Genomic DNA, 18,894 nt, shown 5'->3' with positions numbered 1-18,894 from the left:
TTACCACTTTCCATTAGACGAGCCGTCAGCTTGTTGTACTGTTCTAAGATGCATAAAAAAAAATAAACCATATATATAAATTAGCAAATTAAATTGCATAAAAATATAAAAAAATGTCTATAATAGATCATTTTACATTAATACATTTTTTATACATATTTATTTTTTATTTATCTATACAACCTACTACTCCAAAAATTTATTAAATAAATACATTTATATATTATAAAGGTACTTATTAATTTTAAGCCAATTAGTTTTCCTATCAATTGATACTTAACCAATTCAAACCTTTAATTTCGACTAAATCCATTGAAAGAATTACGTACAAAATATCGTTTCCTACTTCAATAGATATTACTAATTGAATATATTTTATCATTACCTGAATCTTGTAATGTACGTAAGTGTATTAGGTATTCTATTACGTAGGTAACCACTAAGTAACGTATCTCATATCTATACATGAAACCTAAGAAATTACAAGTACTACTCCCGTATAAACAATTTATTTCAATAACATTGATTACAAGAATGTTCTTACAATAAAAATCGAAAGTACATTAAAATCCAAGTAGATTTTGCACTGAAAAAAAAATTATTCTATGTTTTATTTATTTATTTATTGCTTGCTTGCTAGCTCGTTCGTTCATTCGTTCGTTCATTTATTCATTCATTTATTTGACTACATTAAAAAAAATGGGACGAATGACGACCTTAATGCTTTATAGCATATATTTTCTAATATTTATTATTAATATTCATATTAGCCCTGAATCATCCACTGCTAAATATAAGCCTCCCCTTGGGAGAGGTTTGCCTATAGTTGCCATGCTTAGTAGGCTGATTGGCAACCACAGTTAGGCTTTGGAGATGTTTTAAGAAGGAAACTGCTGCCCATAGCTTGTCCTTCCTTAGTCGCATTATACGACGACACCCAGAGGAAAGGAAGGGGTGGCCTATTATATGTTACTGAAACGAATTAAATACACCCATGAATGACAAAATGTTTGGTAGATACATAATACGGTTATTTATAGAGTTTAGCTGCCAAACGGTTAACATTAGGCTCTGAAAATTTGCCAGAAGATGCCTCGTTCAGAGGTAAAACACGTATCGCAAAACGTGCGCAAACAAAATGGCAGTCGGAGATTGATGGCTAATATGGTACTTTGTGGAACTTCTGGTAGTAATGGCGGTCAGTTTTCGAGTGTTCGCAGTCACACACATAATAATGGTAGCGGAATTGAACAAAATAATTCTATTCAAGGAACCAGTGATATGGACGTCCGCAAGATAATACCTAGTTCAATAAAATAATATAAAATATTCAAAACTAACTACCCGCCCAGACTTCAGACAGGTGTAAATTTTCACTTACGGGTATACATTTTCTTTCCTACGAACCTCGTCTTGTCAATTACAAACAAAAAAAAATAGCCAAATAGTTATTCAGAAGTAATGAGCTTATTTTTTTATACGACTTAGAATGGCAACAAACTGACGGCCCACCTGATGGAAAGTGGTAACAGTCGCCTATAAACATGAGCAGTACCATGGACATAATAGAGTATACTGTTACGCCCGTGATACCCCCATGCGTTGCCATTCCTGAGGACTCAGATATTATTCCTCTGTACCTTGTAAATACACTGCCATATCCCACCGTTCAAACCGAAACACAGCCATGCAAACACAACTGCTTCACGGTTGAAACACGAATGGGACAGAGGTATAAAATTACTAACACTATCTCACATAAACGACACCGAGTATCTCCCTTTTTTAAGAGAATAACTTAAAATTTGTATACACAGCGTATATTTTACATTTATTAAAAATCGTCCTTGACACATTTTTAAGACAAAATGGGGCTCCAGACAATTAGGTAATCAAATAAAGATGTTATACAAGATAGATGGATACCACTTCCCGGCCCCCATCAGAGAAAAAATGATTAAAATTTTTTTGGAAGCATTTTTCATCGAGTCCATTAAGTAGATTTTCTGATACTGCTAAATAAATTTTGCTCTGTTTTATAAGTTATCAATGGGATATTAATAATTAATTGTATGTTCATCTAAACATATATTGCTGTATAAAAAAATTAAATAATATCATAAAGAGGATATACTTTATTTATCTATAGAAAGCCACATTGTTAACGACTAGAAACTCTTTGCTCTCTATGCAATTTTTTATTCTCTAGAAAGTGGATTTTTTTTTTATTGGATGATAATGAAATGGTAATCTGGCCTGTGTTATCGGTATACTCTGGCGGGGCACCAGTGAGTGGTGATAGGTGAGAATAAAAGCATGTTAATTAAGCCATTATAATGATTCTATCTAGAATTAATCACGATGGTTTCTAGAGGAAGCCGCGTGGATATCAACCCAACAGGATTTATTGCGATGGAGATAACTTCCCCATTACTAATAATCCCTCTCCTCCTAATGAGTAAGTATATGCATGTTACACAAAAACTCCTAAACAGACTTGAATCAAGTTTGGTACATGGGTAGGTTATATCCTAACATAGCACAGATTACTCTATATACTGACTCAAGTAGGTGATGCCGCGGTATAGAGTTTGTCTCAAAATAAACATGTTTCCTAGACATGGTGGAACAATATTTGTTTTACTATATTTTGATAGAATTAACACATTGACATGTAAAATTTTGATAAAATCATACGTAATCAGTATACATAAGCGAAATTAAACCTTAAAATAAGGGGGCGAACGTTTAAAGTACCGACATAGAGTGATTTTTAATTCATTTGAAGTAACCTCACCGACAGACCGCCTGACGATTCATGATGAAGGTTTGATCCCATTATCAAATGTTTTCAGAGACACCCATCGGGCATCGTTAATGCAGTGAATGAGTGATAATAAAATAAAATAAAAAAAGCCCTTTTATTTCCTTATCCTTAAGATTACTGTATCAAAATATTGGTATTTTTTTTTTGTTAGTGTTTAAGTAATTATTAATTAATGTTTTTCTTATTGTCTAAATGTTAGTAGGAGTTAGTTTTGTTAATGGGTGTAGGCCTCCTCCATTCCTTTCCACTCATCTCACTCATGCTTCGCCCATGATACCCTCCATGCGTTGCCATTCCTGAGGACTCAGGTGCGAACACAACTGCTTCACGGTTGAAACACGAATGGGACAGAGGTACCTAAGCAATCGACTTTTGTACAAAGTCTCCCTCTGGTACTTTTAATATTTTTTATAATGATATTTATTATCATCGTCATATCAGCCGTTAACTGTCCGCTGCTGAACATAAGCCTCTCCCATGGGAAACTTTGCTAGTAGTTGCCATGCTTGGCAGGCGGATTGACAACTGCAGTTAGGCTTTGATGATATTTTAAAAGGGACGCTGCTGCCCATCCCTCGCCCTCCTTTAGTCGACTCTTACAATACTCACGGGAAAGAAAGGGGTGGCTTATTCTATGCCGGGACCACACAGCTATGCCGGGACCACATGGAGAATTTTAAAAAATTCACAGTGTAGTTTCACAGTGATAACGTTTAACGTAAAATGTAACAAACAAACTCATAATATTAGTAAGTATACATGCAAAGCCGCGATAAATAACTAGTAAAATGTAATTGGAGAATACAAATCTTTCCTTTCCAGTCAACAACTATAAATCAGGAGAAACTATGTGACGCATAGTTCTACTAATAAACAATTCCATTCTATCACATGGTTAATTAATTACTAAAGTTTTGGGAAACTTTCCCAATATAAACCGAGAAGGATCGTAAAATATTGTGTTTGTCATAGTTTCTGTTCACCACTGTATATGGAACTTAGATAGATAGATAGATACTCTTTATTGTTTCCTCCAAAAGACTACAATAGTAAACTTATTATAAATATAATTAATTACAAGAAATAATCACGATGAGAAAACAATGGGCGACCTTATCGCTAAGAGCAATCTCTTCCAGGTAACCTTTGGATGGAGAGGAGTAATTATAAACAATTTGGTGGAAGGTACGATGAAAAATTTTATTAGTTCTAAATATAGGAGATGTGATACATATAATAATATAAATATTATCCCTACTCATTATTATGTATATATACATACACATACACACACATATATATATATACATACATATAAACGCCTAGACAAATACATAAAAATATATAAATACTGTTCACGAAAAGTATGCAAGTAATAAGTATGCTAACCAGACAATAAACATATTAAGAAGATGACAACTTGCTCAAATAAAAGTAAAAAGTTTGCCGTGTAGTCCGGACATAGAATAGGCCACCCCTTCCAATCCTGTGGGTGTCGTAAGAACCGACTAAGGGAGGGCGAGGAATGGGCAGCAGCGTCCCTCTTTAAACGTCAAAGCCTGACTGCGGTTGTCAATCCACCTGCTAGGAGTAGCTACTACTGGCAAGAACCTTCAAGGTGGAGGCTTATGTTCAGCAGTGGACAGTTAAAGGGAGACTTTGTACAAAAGTCGTTTGCTTGGGTACCTCTGTCCCATTCGTGTTTCAACCGTGAAGCAGTTGTGTTTGCATGGCTGTGTTTCGGTTTGAAGGGTGGGATATGGCGTGAATTTACTGGGTACAGAGAAATAACACCTGAGTCCTCAGGAATGGCAACGCATGGGGGGTATCATGGGCGAAACAGTGTACTCTGTTATGTCCATGGTACTGCTCATGTCTATAGGCGACGGTTACCAGTTTCCATCAGGTGGGCCGTCAGCTTGTTTGCCATTCTAAGTAATATAAAATTGATTTTGTTTAATTCCGCTACCATTAGTACGTGTGTGACTGCCAACACTCGAAGATTGATCACCACTATTACTACCAGAAGTTCCACAGCCTTCCATATATATAGAGAATCGTCTTTTTTCGATGTCGGTTGAAAAGTGAACATAAGTTTTAATAATACTATTACATTATATGCTTTTAAATGTCTTATGCGATAACTTATGAATTCGAGACGCAAACGTACTTTCCTCACACTTGAACGACTGATCACTGTAAGGCGACCGGGTCTTCCCCCTTCTACAATTATGCTTGTCACATATCAAGGTTTAAAATAACAAACGTTTATAACATCTACATATATATATATATATATATATATATATATATATATATATATATATATATATATATATATATATATATATATATATATATTTGAAATACAATTGTTTTTATCAAAAATTATAGTTTATATATAATTTGCTATTTTGTATTTTTTAATGTTTGTTACCTTATAATTCTGTCAGTTCTAAAACCGATTTGGATTTTTTTTAAGTACGTAGATTAATTAGTTCCATTAATATACCGCAAATATATATATATACCGCAAAAAAGACACCGTTTGTCGTATCTCCTTACTTTCGGGGCACTTCCCTCGATAATAAGTCGAGTCTGGGGATTCTTGGCGTCGATATATCTAGCGACGTCCAGTTTTGTGGTTATCTGGAGGAAAAAGCTAAGATAGCTTCCAAAAAGTTGGGGGTGCTCAATAGGGTGAGACGGTATTTCACGCCAGAAAACCGCCTGAAACTATATAAGGCTCAAGTGAGGCCACACATGGAATACTGTTCTCACCTGTGGGCAGGAGCGCCACAGTACCAACTCCTTCCGTTAGACCACATTCAAAATCGGGCAGCTCGAATTGTTGACGATCGGCGTCTTACTATCCGGCTCGACCCACTGGAACTGCGTAGAGATGTTGCATCTCTGTGCATTTTCTACCGAATTTATCATGGGGAGTGTTCTGAAGAATTGTTCGGATTGATACCTGCTGCAGATTTTCACCATCGTACAACCCGCCATAAACTAAAATTTCATCCCAACCATCTGGACAAGTGGCGGTCCTCCACCGTGCGTTTTTCAAGGCACTTTCTCCCACGCACAACCACTCTTTGGAATCAACTTCCAGCAGCAGTATTTCCGAACCGATACGACAACATAACCTTCAAGAAAAGAGCATATTCCTTTTTAAAAGGCCGGCAGCACACCTGCAATGCCGTAGGTGTTGTGGGTGATCATGGGCGGCGGTAGTCACTTACCATCAGGTGTGCCGCATGCTCGTTTGCCCCCTGTGTTGTAAAAAAAAAAAAAAAAAAAAATATGTCATCAAAATCGGTTCAATAGTTTAGTTTTTTTTTTAAATCAAAATAAATGATTTTGTCACGATTCAAGTCGGTGATTTGTGGAACTTCCCAAATCGAATTATAACTGACGTAGTTATGAGGTAACAAACCTCTATTTTAAAGTCAGTTGAAAATATTCAAAATCTATTTTAAACCATTACGCATAGTAAAATTGCAAAATAAAAAAATAAGAATTGTACGATCTCCTACAATGTTACCACCGCCAATATATTTAAATATAAAAATAACGAAATACGATGTATGTATGTTTTACATTAAGATATAATTTACAACGATTTCATATGAGACGTTATATTAAAAATATTCACTCATTTATTACCTGTAACTTTGGAATTTAAAAAGTACGGATCCGGATGCCATAGGTTGTCGAAAAATTCCGGAGGCAGTGTCACGTGATCGTCGCCATCTTCGAAAATATCCTCGGGAAGTTGGAGTCGGCTTTCTCTCCATGTTTGTCGGATAAACATGTCGACTCTGAAAAATGGAAAGGAGAACGTTATATTTAACTAAAAGTAAGTAAGAGTAAAACTCCTAAAACATCACCAAAACCTACCAAATTGGCAACACGTCTGCCAAGGATGGCAACTACTGCCAAACTTCTCCTTTAGGGGGAGGTCTATGTCCAACATAGGACAGTTAACGCCTAATATTATATGATAATCATGATGAAGGAAGATGTTTGGATGGCTGTGTTTCGGTTTTAAGTATATATGTATATATATATATATATATATATATATATATACTTATATATGTTTTGTCATTGCTTTATACAAACAAATGTTGAAGATCTCTTAAACAAGTCAATGCATACCGATAAGGAAAGGTCAGCAGTAGCTTGGCAGGTCAGCAGTATCTAGACCAGTGTTTTTCAATCTTTTTCATGACGCGACCCCCTAATTATGTAAAAATATCTTGCGACCCCCTTAGTATGTAAAAACATCTTGCGAGCCTCTACCCTCCACGGTTTCGAAAGTGTATGAATTTTATTATAATACAATTATGAAATCCGTACAGTTGTATTTATATTCACAGTTGGGTATCGATAACATAAAATAAATAATACATAATAAAGTATCTAAAACAGACATGTAATCGATAACTGTTATAGATACTTCATTATGTATTATTGATTGATTGATGTATTTGCGGAACTGTCGATTTTTCACTGCTTCGCGACCTTGCGCAAACCCCTTTGTAGAGGTTCGGGGACCCCCCAAGGAGTCACGACCCACACTCTGAAAAACACTGATTTAGAACAACGGTTTATTGACTTGTTAACTGAAACGCAGAGTGAATTAAATTAAATACACTCAGAATAGAGGCGAAATCTTTGTATAAGTATAATATAGTACTACTTAGTAAGTGTGTTCTACAGATTCGTTCCCATAGATTGGGATAAAGTGCTAGGATACTTTCTTAATCCATGGGGACTGTTCAAAATGAACCTTTACAGACATTGATAATTCTATTTAATAAAAAAGAAAATCTATACATATAATAAAACTGTACAGGTCGAACTTTTGTACATAGAAAAAAAAAACGCTAAAAACCGAGTCAGGGGAATGTTAGAAGCGAAATAGAATACATATTTTTAAATTTTTTTGTTTCTTTGTCTGTTTATCTCCGAAACTGTTAGACTATTAGTTATTCACATGAAACTTTACTTCCCCGGTCAATATTTTAGATATTTTTAATCATGAAAAATTAAAGAGTTCCCGTGGGATAGTTAAAAAACTACAGTAACTTATACAATTTAGTACACAACCTACTTAAGTAAAATCATTTTGACCTATGACAAAGAGTAAGAACGACGCATGATTTGTTAATTTTGGTCCAGTATTCCCAGACATAATAAATAGGTATATATGTACATCGATATATACTAAACAGGAATAAGAATTACTATGCAAACAAAGTCGCGAGCAATTAGCTAGTTGGAAATAAATTAATAGTAACAAAAATATAATAGATCACGTCAACAGACAATATTTTCATTTAAATATAATACTATTAATAAATAATATAAATAAAACATAATATAAATAAAACGAGCCAACATATTTATAAACAGACATGAACAACAGAGGTTTTTTTTTTTTATTTTAACAAGTTATGTTCATTTTTTAACGATGTTTATTTATCCGTATAACGGAAATTTAACGAGCTATGTTTGTCGTTCCCAACAATTGTTTCGACTTCATCCCAAAGGTAAATGCGAATATTTAAATTTACCCAAACGTCAAACGAATTAATAAAACAGTTTATTAAATTCTAATAAAAAAAAAACACACTAGCCCTGAGCCGCCCTGTACCAGAACGATCCCGTTTTTCTCCCGAAATTATCTATCTAATCTGTAAACAGATCCGATACAGGAAAAAATACCAGATTTACTTTTTTAATTTACGACAACATTATCATCCATTTAGATACAAGTGCTATTTCACGGGACCTGAATATTAGTAAGCTCATTACTATTTAGTACGGTCAGCATCAAAAGTCGATAAGTCTGTAATATAGAGTCGATATAGTATGTAGTATATATATATATATATATATATATATATATATATATATATATATATATATATATATATATATATATATATATATATATATATATATATATATATATATATATATATATATATATATATATATATATTATTTAAATTATCTATATACTGGCCCAAGAACAAATATTTTAAATGTCCAATATTTAATGTTAAAACGAAAAACCCGATCGAAATTGATATCCGGGCGACCAATACGGGCGATATCACAATATTGGTACCGTACCAATATCTATATATATTAGATTCTTTTGCATATTTTTTTTTATACCACTGAGATGGCAAACAAGCATACGGCCCACCTGATGGTAAGCGGTTACTGTAGCCTATGAACGCCTGCAATACCAAAGGTATTACGCGCGCGTTGCCGACCCTGAAGAAACCTCTTTACCCCCCTTTTGAAGAACCCCATGCTGTAGTCTCTTGGGAAAACTTTGGCAGGGAGCTCATTCCATAACCTGAGTGTTCGTGGGCGAAAACATCTCTAAAACCGCGTTGTACGCGACCATTTTAATGGCGGAATAAACATCATTACTCACTCCAATATCGTCCGTACCGGTCTGTATTATTTTCGATCGGATTCTTCATTGCAACATTAAATATTGGATAACAAACATTTAACATATTCGTTGTTGGGTCAATATATTATTATAATATTGTACAAAAGTCGATTGCTTAAGTACCTTTGTCCCATTCGTGTTTCAACCGTGAAGCAGTTGTGTTTGCATGGCTGTTTCGGTTTGAAGGGTGGGATATGGCGTGAATTTACTGGGTACAGAGGAATAACACCTGAGTCCTCAGGTATGGCAATGCATGGGGGTATCATGGGCGAATATATATATATATATATATATATATATATATATATATATATATATATATATATATATATATATATATATATATATATATAATATATATATATAATATTTTGAAAATCTTAGTTTGCTATGCGTGTCATTGCATCGACTTTTGATGCTGACCGTACCACCTTATAAAGATTACGAGTATAACATGTTATTTGTATATAATATGATATTGTTGTGGTGAATCTAAAACATTATTCTATTTCTATGCACTAGAAAAACAAACTTCCGCATCAGTACTGCAGTGACTCAATCGTCGAAGTCGTATTAACATCCTTGAATAGAGAAAAAAAATATTCGTAATAAAGAGATACAGTCAATATACCCTATCAGGTCGACCTCCACGCGATTCCCCCTGGAAACCGTCGTAACTAATTTATCGTTATTTCGTCACGATGGGCTAACGGACCTGCCTTTTCCTCCTCACCAATCATCTCTCACTGGTGCCCCGCCAGTGTATACCGATAGCGCAGTCGGGATTACCGTCCCATTATCTGATTATTTTTTTTTTTATTCAACTTAGAATGGCAAATAAGCTGACGGCCCACCTGATGGAAAGTGGTAACCGTCGCCTATAGACATGAGCAGTACCATGGACATAACAGAATGTACTGTTTCGCCCATGATACCCTCCATGCGTTGCCATTCCCGAGGAATGTGTGCGTTAATAGACAGATAGGACAAACTATTCTATTTAATACCTATGTATTAAATACAATAGCTTGTCAAATGTATCTATATACATTTGAAAAATAACGGCACGATATAATCCATACTCAGTTTGAACTCGTGAGCCCATTTTTTTTAATGCAACCTAGAATGGCAAACTAGCTGACGGCCTACATATATAAAAACATATTACTCCTACCCTAAAATTTATATAATTGGAATTAGGATAGAAACATAATGATGACGTACGAATCCATGATTCAGATGTCATCCCAAAATACCGTTGCGGTAAAATATTACGTTAAAATAATACAGTCATACATCGGTAATTTACCTTTTAATTAAGATTTGCGCAATAAATACGTCATAAAACAAAAATTTCTGAGTATTTCGACGTCATTAAAACTTACGTATTATTCACATTGATACATCAAAGAAATAAATATTTTTATTTATTTGTCTTTTTTCACAATGTTTTCTAACCAAAGGTTCTCTGTAAGAGATTGCTTAGCGATAAGGGCGCCTTTTGTGTCACTTCTCATTAAAATTAACTGTACTTATTATTTTAAAAAATGATGCAATAAAAGTGTAAAATAAATAAAGAAATATTTTATATTAGCTTTCGTTTGCTATTTTGTACGCATAGATTTTTGAAATAGGAAAATAAATTAAATATACCAATTCTAAATGGCATATCAAGGTAAAACATATACCGTTTGCCATATAAAATATTGAAGTATGATTAATTATACGTTTAAACTATAATATATAGTAAAAAAACTTACATTTAATTTAAATGAATAGTATACTCCATGAATAATATAGGAAATATCTCTCATCCATTTCCTATCCTCTGTCCCATTCGTGTTTCTACCGTGAAGCAGTTGTGTTTGCATGGCTGTGTTTCGGTTTGAAGAATTTACAGGGTACAGAGGAATAACACCTGAATCCTCGGGAATGGCAACGCATGGGGGGTATCATGGGCGAAACAGTATACTCTGTTATGTCCATGGTATTGCTCATGTCTATACGCGACAGTTACCACTTTCCATCAGGTGGGCCGTCAGCTTGTTTGCCGTTCTAAGTTATATAAAAAAAATTAAAACCACGTGGCCCAGTGGCTCTCAAGATACTGTTAACTATCCACTGCGGAACATAGACCTTCCTAAACAAGGTGAGTTTTGCCAGTAGTTGCCACGCTTGGCAGTCGGTTTGGCAATCGTAATTACACTTTGGTGATGTTTTAAAAAAGACGCTGCTGCCCATGTCTCGAGCATTAAGTTCCCTTAATAGCCTCTTATGACACTCACGAGAAAGAAAGGAGTGGTCCATTCCATGTCAGGACAAAAAGGCGATATAATGTTCACTAAAAATATTGCAACACAAACATGATAATATAGGGGGGAAAGGAATTGTTAGTAATGGAGACTGAGAATCCCATTGCTAGCAATATATCCAACCAGGTCGACCTCCTCGCGGTTCCCCCTGGAAACTATAATGGTTAATTTCTGATGAATTCATCATGATGGGCTAACTGGCCTGTTTTCATTCTCATCTATTACCCTTCACTGGTGCTCCGTCAGCGTATCCCGTTAGCGCAGGCGGGGTTACAATGCCATTTACACCCATCAAAAAAAAAATACATGGTAATATAAACTGTAATCGCTTGAATATCGCTGGTTACTCACTAATCACACTTATCAAATTCAACCGTGACCCACTTGCATTTCAAGTAAGTATCAACTCAAACACTCGTCCAACTAATCTATCCTTTTGACATAAAATAGTTACATGTAAGGGAAATGTCATGGATGTTAGTTAAACATGGAGAGATTACATTTGGTCCTGGGTCGTTTTACATTAGAAGCGATTTGAATGAAACTCTTTGACTCGATCGCGCGTGGGTGTTTGGGTCGGCGCCTTTATTATGTCGAATACTTGTATTATGTTTTTAAACGTCTTCTGAAAGGAGCAGGTTATTTTATTTCGCCTATATATATATATATATATTTTTATGTTTTCTATTAATTTTATTATTCGTCTGTGTACACAGACGAAAAATTGTAAACACTCATGTGTTTACAATTTTTTTTTTGTACTGAGCAAATTACATCTTAATAATGAATTGTTTTCTACGTATTATGTACCTTTAATTACTTTTTTGATCACCAATGATATGTAATTCAGAGAATTTGACGACCTCTGTGTTTTTTTAAGGGATGATAATGGAATGGTAACCCCGCCTGCGCTAACAGTAAGGATGAAAGAGCAGGTCGGTTAGCCCATCGTGACGAATACACCTGGCATTCAGTACGATGGTTTCCAGGGGGAACAACGTGGAGGTCGACCTGATAAGGAATATTACTAACAATAGGACTGGCAGTCTGCATTACTAACAATCCCTTTCCCCTCTGTGTGCCTTTACAATTAAATTTTTTTTTTGTTAAGCAAAACAAACCTGTATATTTTTTATAATTACCATAATTATGTACATTAGCATATTATTGGAAATTGATTTTAAATAACAAATGGACTGTACAAAACTCGTCTCTATAGGTACCACTTGTCCCACTCGTTTTTCTGCCGTGAAGCGGCTGCGATTTCATAGCTGTGTTTCTCTTTTTTAATTTAATTATCCTTCAAAATGTTAAAAAAATATACATTTATAATTTTAGCAGGAAGTAAGTTTAGTAGGATATAACAGAAAGGCATGGACAAGGAAAAGGAGGAAAACATGAAAATATCATAAATTTTACACAAAAGGAAAATTCTTTTGTTTTTAAAAACAACAATAACCGCAATAAAGATATTTAAAAATCTTATCCGAGATCAATGGCTTTAATAATAGTATCTCTGTCTCGAACCGTGAATCAAATATATATACAATTTCTTATGTTCATTGTACCAGAATTATCTCGATTAACATTGTATTTTAGATTAAAGTAAATCCTTGCTTAAGGAAATAATCATTTTCCCGCTCTTGTTTCATATATATTTAATATTATATCTCTTTATTCTTTATTGTACACAAAAAGTATTATATAAAAACAATAATTAAACATAACATAGCACAAGGGCGAGCTTATCTCTAAAAGAGATTTCTTTCAGCAAACCCAATATGAGATAATCATCTGACAGTTTATTCAGAGTTGTTAAAAATAAATAAATATCTGTACAATTAAAAAGACATTACAATAATATATATATATATATATATATATATATATATATATATATATATATATATATATATATATATATATATATATATATATATATATATATATATATATATATATATATATATACCAGGGCACCAGTGAAGGATAAGAGGTGAGGATGAAGCAGGTCAGTTGGCCCATCGTAACGAATTTAACAAGAATTGTTCACGATGGTTTCCAGGGGGAGCCACGTGGAGGTCGACCTATTAATAATAATAATATAATTTATTTGCTGAAAAACACGGTATACAGATGTTAGCACTAATTTATTATTATATTATACTATTATTTATAAGTTGCTAACAATACCTTTCCCCCCTGTGAAAGTGTGTTTGTTTGTCACCTGTTACCGCCTTAACAGCTTAACCAATCACTATAAAATTTAGAATACACGTACTGTATGGTATGAAAAAGGTTAAATAGATTTTATCCCGATCAGTGAATATATCCGAGTCACAGGGAGTGATCGTGAGTAAAAGCTAGTAATTTATATGTTCGCAGAGAACAAGGTTTTTTTTTTAATGGGTGAAAATGGTTTGGTAACCCGCCTGCGCTAACGGAATACGCTGGCGGAGCACCAGTGAAGGGTGGTAGATGAGAATGAAAACAGGCCAGTTAGCCCATCATGATGAATTCATCAGGAATTAACCATGATAGTTTCCAGGGAGAACCGCGAGGAGGTCGACCTGGTTGGGTATATTGCTAGCAATGGGATTCTCAGTCTTCATTACTAACAATCCCTCCCCCCCCCCCCCCAGAGAACAGGGTTAATGATTTTTTTTTGCTATTTTACGTAAATGTAAGTCAAAATTTCGTGTAAGATTAATGACAATAAGTAATCCTATTTTAAAGACCACTATTCCTCACTGCCTACTTGGTGACCAAAGATATTATAATAAAATTATTTAAATTGGCATTTTATTAATTAATGTATAATTTAATAATATAATACAATAGTTTGTATAATATCATAATGTAAATTAAATAATTGCAACACATGGAGTGTATCATGGGCGGAAAAGTAAGTCTCTGTTATGTCCATGCTACTGCTCACGTCTATAGGCGACGGTTACCACTTTCCATCAGGTGGACAGTCAGCTTGTTTGCCATTCTAAGTTGCATAAAAAAAATAAAAAAATTAATTCTAATTAATTAAAGTTAAATTGTAATCGTAATGACTGTAAACTATGAGTAATATACCTGAAAATAGAAGGTTTACAATTATATTTGTCAAGAGATTATTTACATACTCGTAAACAATGACACCTACACGAACAAGTATTAATGATGTATTTAGAGCAATATTTCTCATGTATATAATACAAATCAATACTTGTTTAATTAAGCTAATTGGCAATTATGGCGATACTATGAATTTATTGAATGCGAATTAAATCTTGTTATAACAACGCCATCTAGTGTCAAAACAAGTAAGACTTGAACTTAAAGTACTAAATAATAATAATAAAATATAAAATTACGTAAAAAAACCATCGTAAATTTTTTACTAAATGATTTTAATGATATTCTGTGTTTGTCCATTTATTAATTATTTAGACTGTGACAAATTTCTTTTTCGTTAACTGCATGTGGTAACTTTAAATTTACTTACTATGATCATTTACATTTAATTATTAAGTTATTATAGCTGTAGGCTTTCCTCGAATCCTCGAAAAAAATTAACTAATTTAAGAACCATTTCGATCACGTCAGCTTTCAATAAAAACCGCATCATAATCGGTCCTCGCTATCGGTATACGCTGGCGGAGCACCAGTAAAGGGTGATAGATGAGAATGAAAACAGGCCAGTTAGACCATCATGATGAATTCATCAGAAATTAACCATGATAGTTTCCAGGGGGAACCGCGGGGAGGTCGACCTGGTTGGATATATTGCTAGTAATGGGATTCTCAGTCTCCATTACTAACAATCCCTTTCCCCCTAATGGATGATATTAAAATGGCAACTCCGCCCGCGCTATTGGTATACGCTGGTTTAAAAGGCAGGTCAGTTAGATCATCGTGATGAATTCAACTATAAATTAGTAACGATAGTTTCCAGGGGGAACCGCGTGGAGGTCAACCTGATAGGGTATATTGATAGCAATGGTGACCAACCTCCTCATTACTAACAATCCCTTCCCCCCTGATACCTAGGGTTATATTATTGTAATTTTCATTACAAAAATTAAAAATGTCAAATTTTTTTAATAATAATGTGTGCCTGGGTTACTCACAGATAATGTGTCTTTCTACAGATGAAAAAATTTTCAAAATCGTTTGAGTGATTGTTTATTTTTGGTATTACAAATAAACATACAAAAAATGAAGTCTTTCTTTCATTATAAAATTATTATACATATACATATAGACTTCTTTTACTAACGAATACATAGTGCTTTTACAGATCTAGCTTTACAGATAGATTCTAGTTCTAACTTCGTAAGTTTCCTTGTCCAATTTCATATTAAAACATCGTTTCTCAATGTATGGGTCGCATTTAGTAAGTGAGATTTTTTTTTTGCTAATAATAAAATGGTTACCCCGCCTGCGCTGTCGGTATACACCAGTGAGGAATGAAAGAAAGTCATTTAGCCCATCGTGGCAAAATTTACTATATTTAACGACGATGGTTTCCAGGGCTCTTCTTTCAGGGCGCTTCCATGCTAACAATGAAACAATTAGACTCTATTACTAGCAATCCCCTTTCCCCCTAATATAAGGCATTGCAATTGCTTCAATAAATAAAATATATTTGTTAAATAACCTTTTTTCAAACATGCTTGGAAATGTGAGCATTATTTTGACAATCGTCTTCGAGATAAATTAAAATTGCCGTACTGGCCAGATACATGTGGGCAACGGCCGGCAAAAGTTGTATGAAAATCCATATCTGTCGTGTTTTGCGGCCAGATAAATTACTATGTAAACTCATATCTGTCCTGTAATTTAAAAATGGAATGACCTTTTACTGGCTACATGGCTACCAAGGAGGTAACTAATAAAAGGTTTTATTTCAATTTCGAACTGGCTTGCAAATAGAAAGCTGTTTATTGAAAAAAAAAGGAATATTATGGCGCGTGAAAAATTATTATTGTTCGTTATTCGTCATTGAACTTAAAAAGTAAAATTGTGTTTTTGATTTTCGCGCATTGTTTGAGAGAATTACTATACAAGCCTTGGCCACAACTAGGCATTGATGGACTCACATATGCATGCCTTGGCTGTGCCTCGGCCCACATTTGCACGTTCGTCTTTCAATGCCTCAGTTGCTGGCCGCTGCAGTAATGTACTATAATTGAAACACGTCCAAAATTAAATGACCGCATGAACAACATGCTTGTACTGTCAATACTGAAACAAGTTTCAATTTTTTTTTATACAACTTAGAATGGCAAACAAGCTGACGGCCCACCTGATGGAAAGTGGTAACCGTCGCCTATAGACATGAGCAGTACCATGGAAACAGAGTATACTGTTTCGCCCATGATACCCCCCATGCGTTGCCATTCCTGAGAACTCAGGTGTTATTCCTCTGTACATTCACCTATCTGTAAATTCACGCCATATCCCACCCTTCAAACCGAAACACAGCCATGCAAACACAACTGCTTCACGGTAAAAACACGAATGGGATAGAGGTACCCAAGCAATCGACTTTTGTACAAAGTCTCCCTCTGGTAAATTTGACAGAACAATCCCCATCTTTAAAAAAAGTTTGAATTTGACACAAAAATCTCCATTAACAAAATAATCCGCCATTTATTGAATTCATTTGTTACAAAATATGTGATAAATGAATAACCGCTCAATCAATTTTATGTACACTTCACATAAACCATCTACTAAATAGTCCGAACAAAGCCTAAACATTTGGTTTGGATAGGTGAGGCCGTTCTTGAGTTATAAAATTACAACGAAAAGTGGCATTAATTTTTAAATATATAGATTTAAAAACGATATAAAAAAAATATTTCTCGGTGACAACAAAATAAGTTATTAATTAAATTTTGTATTCAATAGTGGATGATTTCATTCTGCATTCACAAGTCCCACAATACCTGGATTATTATTACAAACACGCTCACGAACTGTTTTTCGGTGACAATACAAAATTTCTATATTTAATTAAAACTCAGCAAAAGCTCAAATTAATATTTTGTAGTGGTCGCAACATGTTTTAATAAACATTTTGTGGCAGCGACCCGCGACATAAAATGCTTGGGAAACAATGAACATACATTGTTTGTTTTTTTATAACATTAAACAGATTTATGGTACCTACTCTTTTACTTTGACATCGACCCATTTCTGAACATACCTAGCATAAAACAAGGCTCCATTAAATTCTATTCAACCTAAATTCAACTGAATGTGATCGGATTAAGGTTCAATATCAAAATTCTACAGGATCTTGTTATAAAAATGTAATGTAATCAAATTGATTTGATACCTAAGACCTTCTGTATACAAGGAGGTGCCTAAAACATTTTAGATTCTCTTCTTCAGTGCGTGCCTAAGAATATTTATACGGAAGATTTGTAAGAGACGGGAGTGTTAACATAATCATTTAGGTAAACTATGATCATTAATAACTTCCAACAAGCAGTATTTCGTCGTTGTGCAGCGAAAACTCATCAACTACAAAAATCAGATTCTGAGAATAATCGCGTTTGAATATTTTTTTTCGCAAAAATCGATATAGCTTCTAAATGCTAAATGCTATCCAAAACATTTGTTAGAAAAAAGCATAGCTTACAGTTTAATAAAACTACGTGTAATGAATGAAATTCAACAGCTGTTTATTTGTTTAAACTAAAATAAAAAAAATCAACTTAATTAGTTTTCGCGGAGAGAGGTCCTGTAGAATTGATACTTAGGTACTTATTGCTATTCTGTAATTTCATAAATATGAAGGAAAATGCTTATATTGTTTAAAATAGGATAGATTATTGTGTTTCAAACTAAATAGGGCAAAAAAATAGGTTCCGCTATAAATGTTAGTTAGTGATTTTTCGCTGCACAACGATGATTTCCGAACCGATACGACATCATAACTTTCAACTGCATATTCCTTTTTAAAAGGCCGGCAGCACACCTGCAATGATTCTGGTGTTGTAATTACTTACCATCAGGTGAGCCACATGCTCCTAGTCAAAAGAACTTTAATCTGAGCTTTCTGTGAACTTATCACATCTCTTGTTATAGAATATTCTACATACTCGTATTTCCTTAATATTGCATAATGGTAGTCACTTACCATCAGGTAAGCCGCATGCTCATTTACCTCCTGTGTTGTAAAAAAATTGAAGTATTGTCTGTCCATCGCATTCATGTCGTTTGATAATATGTAACACCGCTACCTCAACATGAGCATTACATAATTT

Source organism: Galleria mellonella, unplaced genomic scaffold, assembly GCF_026898425.1.
Source record: "Galleria mellonella isolate WM207_F2 unplaced genomic scaffold, CSIRO_AGI_GalMel_v1 utg270, whole genome shotgun sequence".
NCBI classification, from domain to species: domain Eukaryota; kingdom Metazoa; phylum Arthropoda; class Insecta; order Lepidoptera; family Pyralidae; genus Galleria; species Galleria mellonella.
This window is presented reverse-complemented; position numbering follows the sequence as displayed.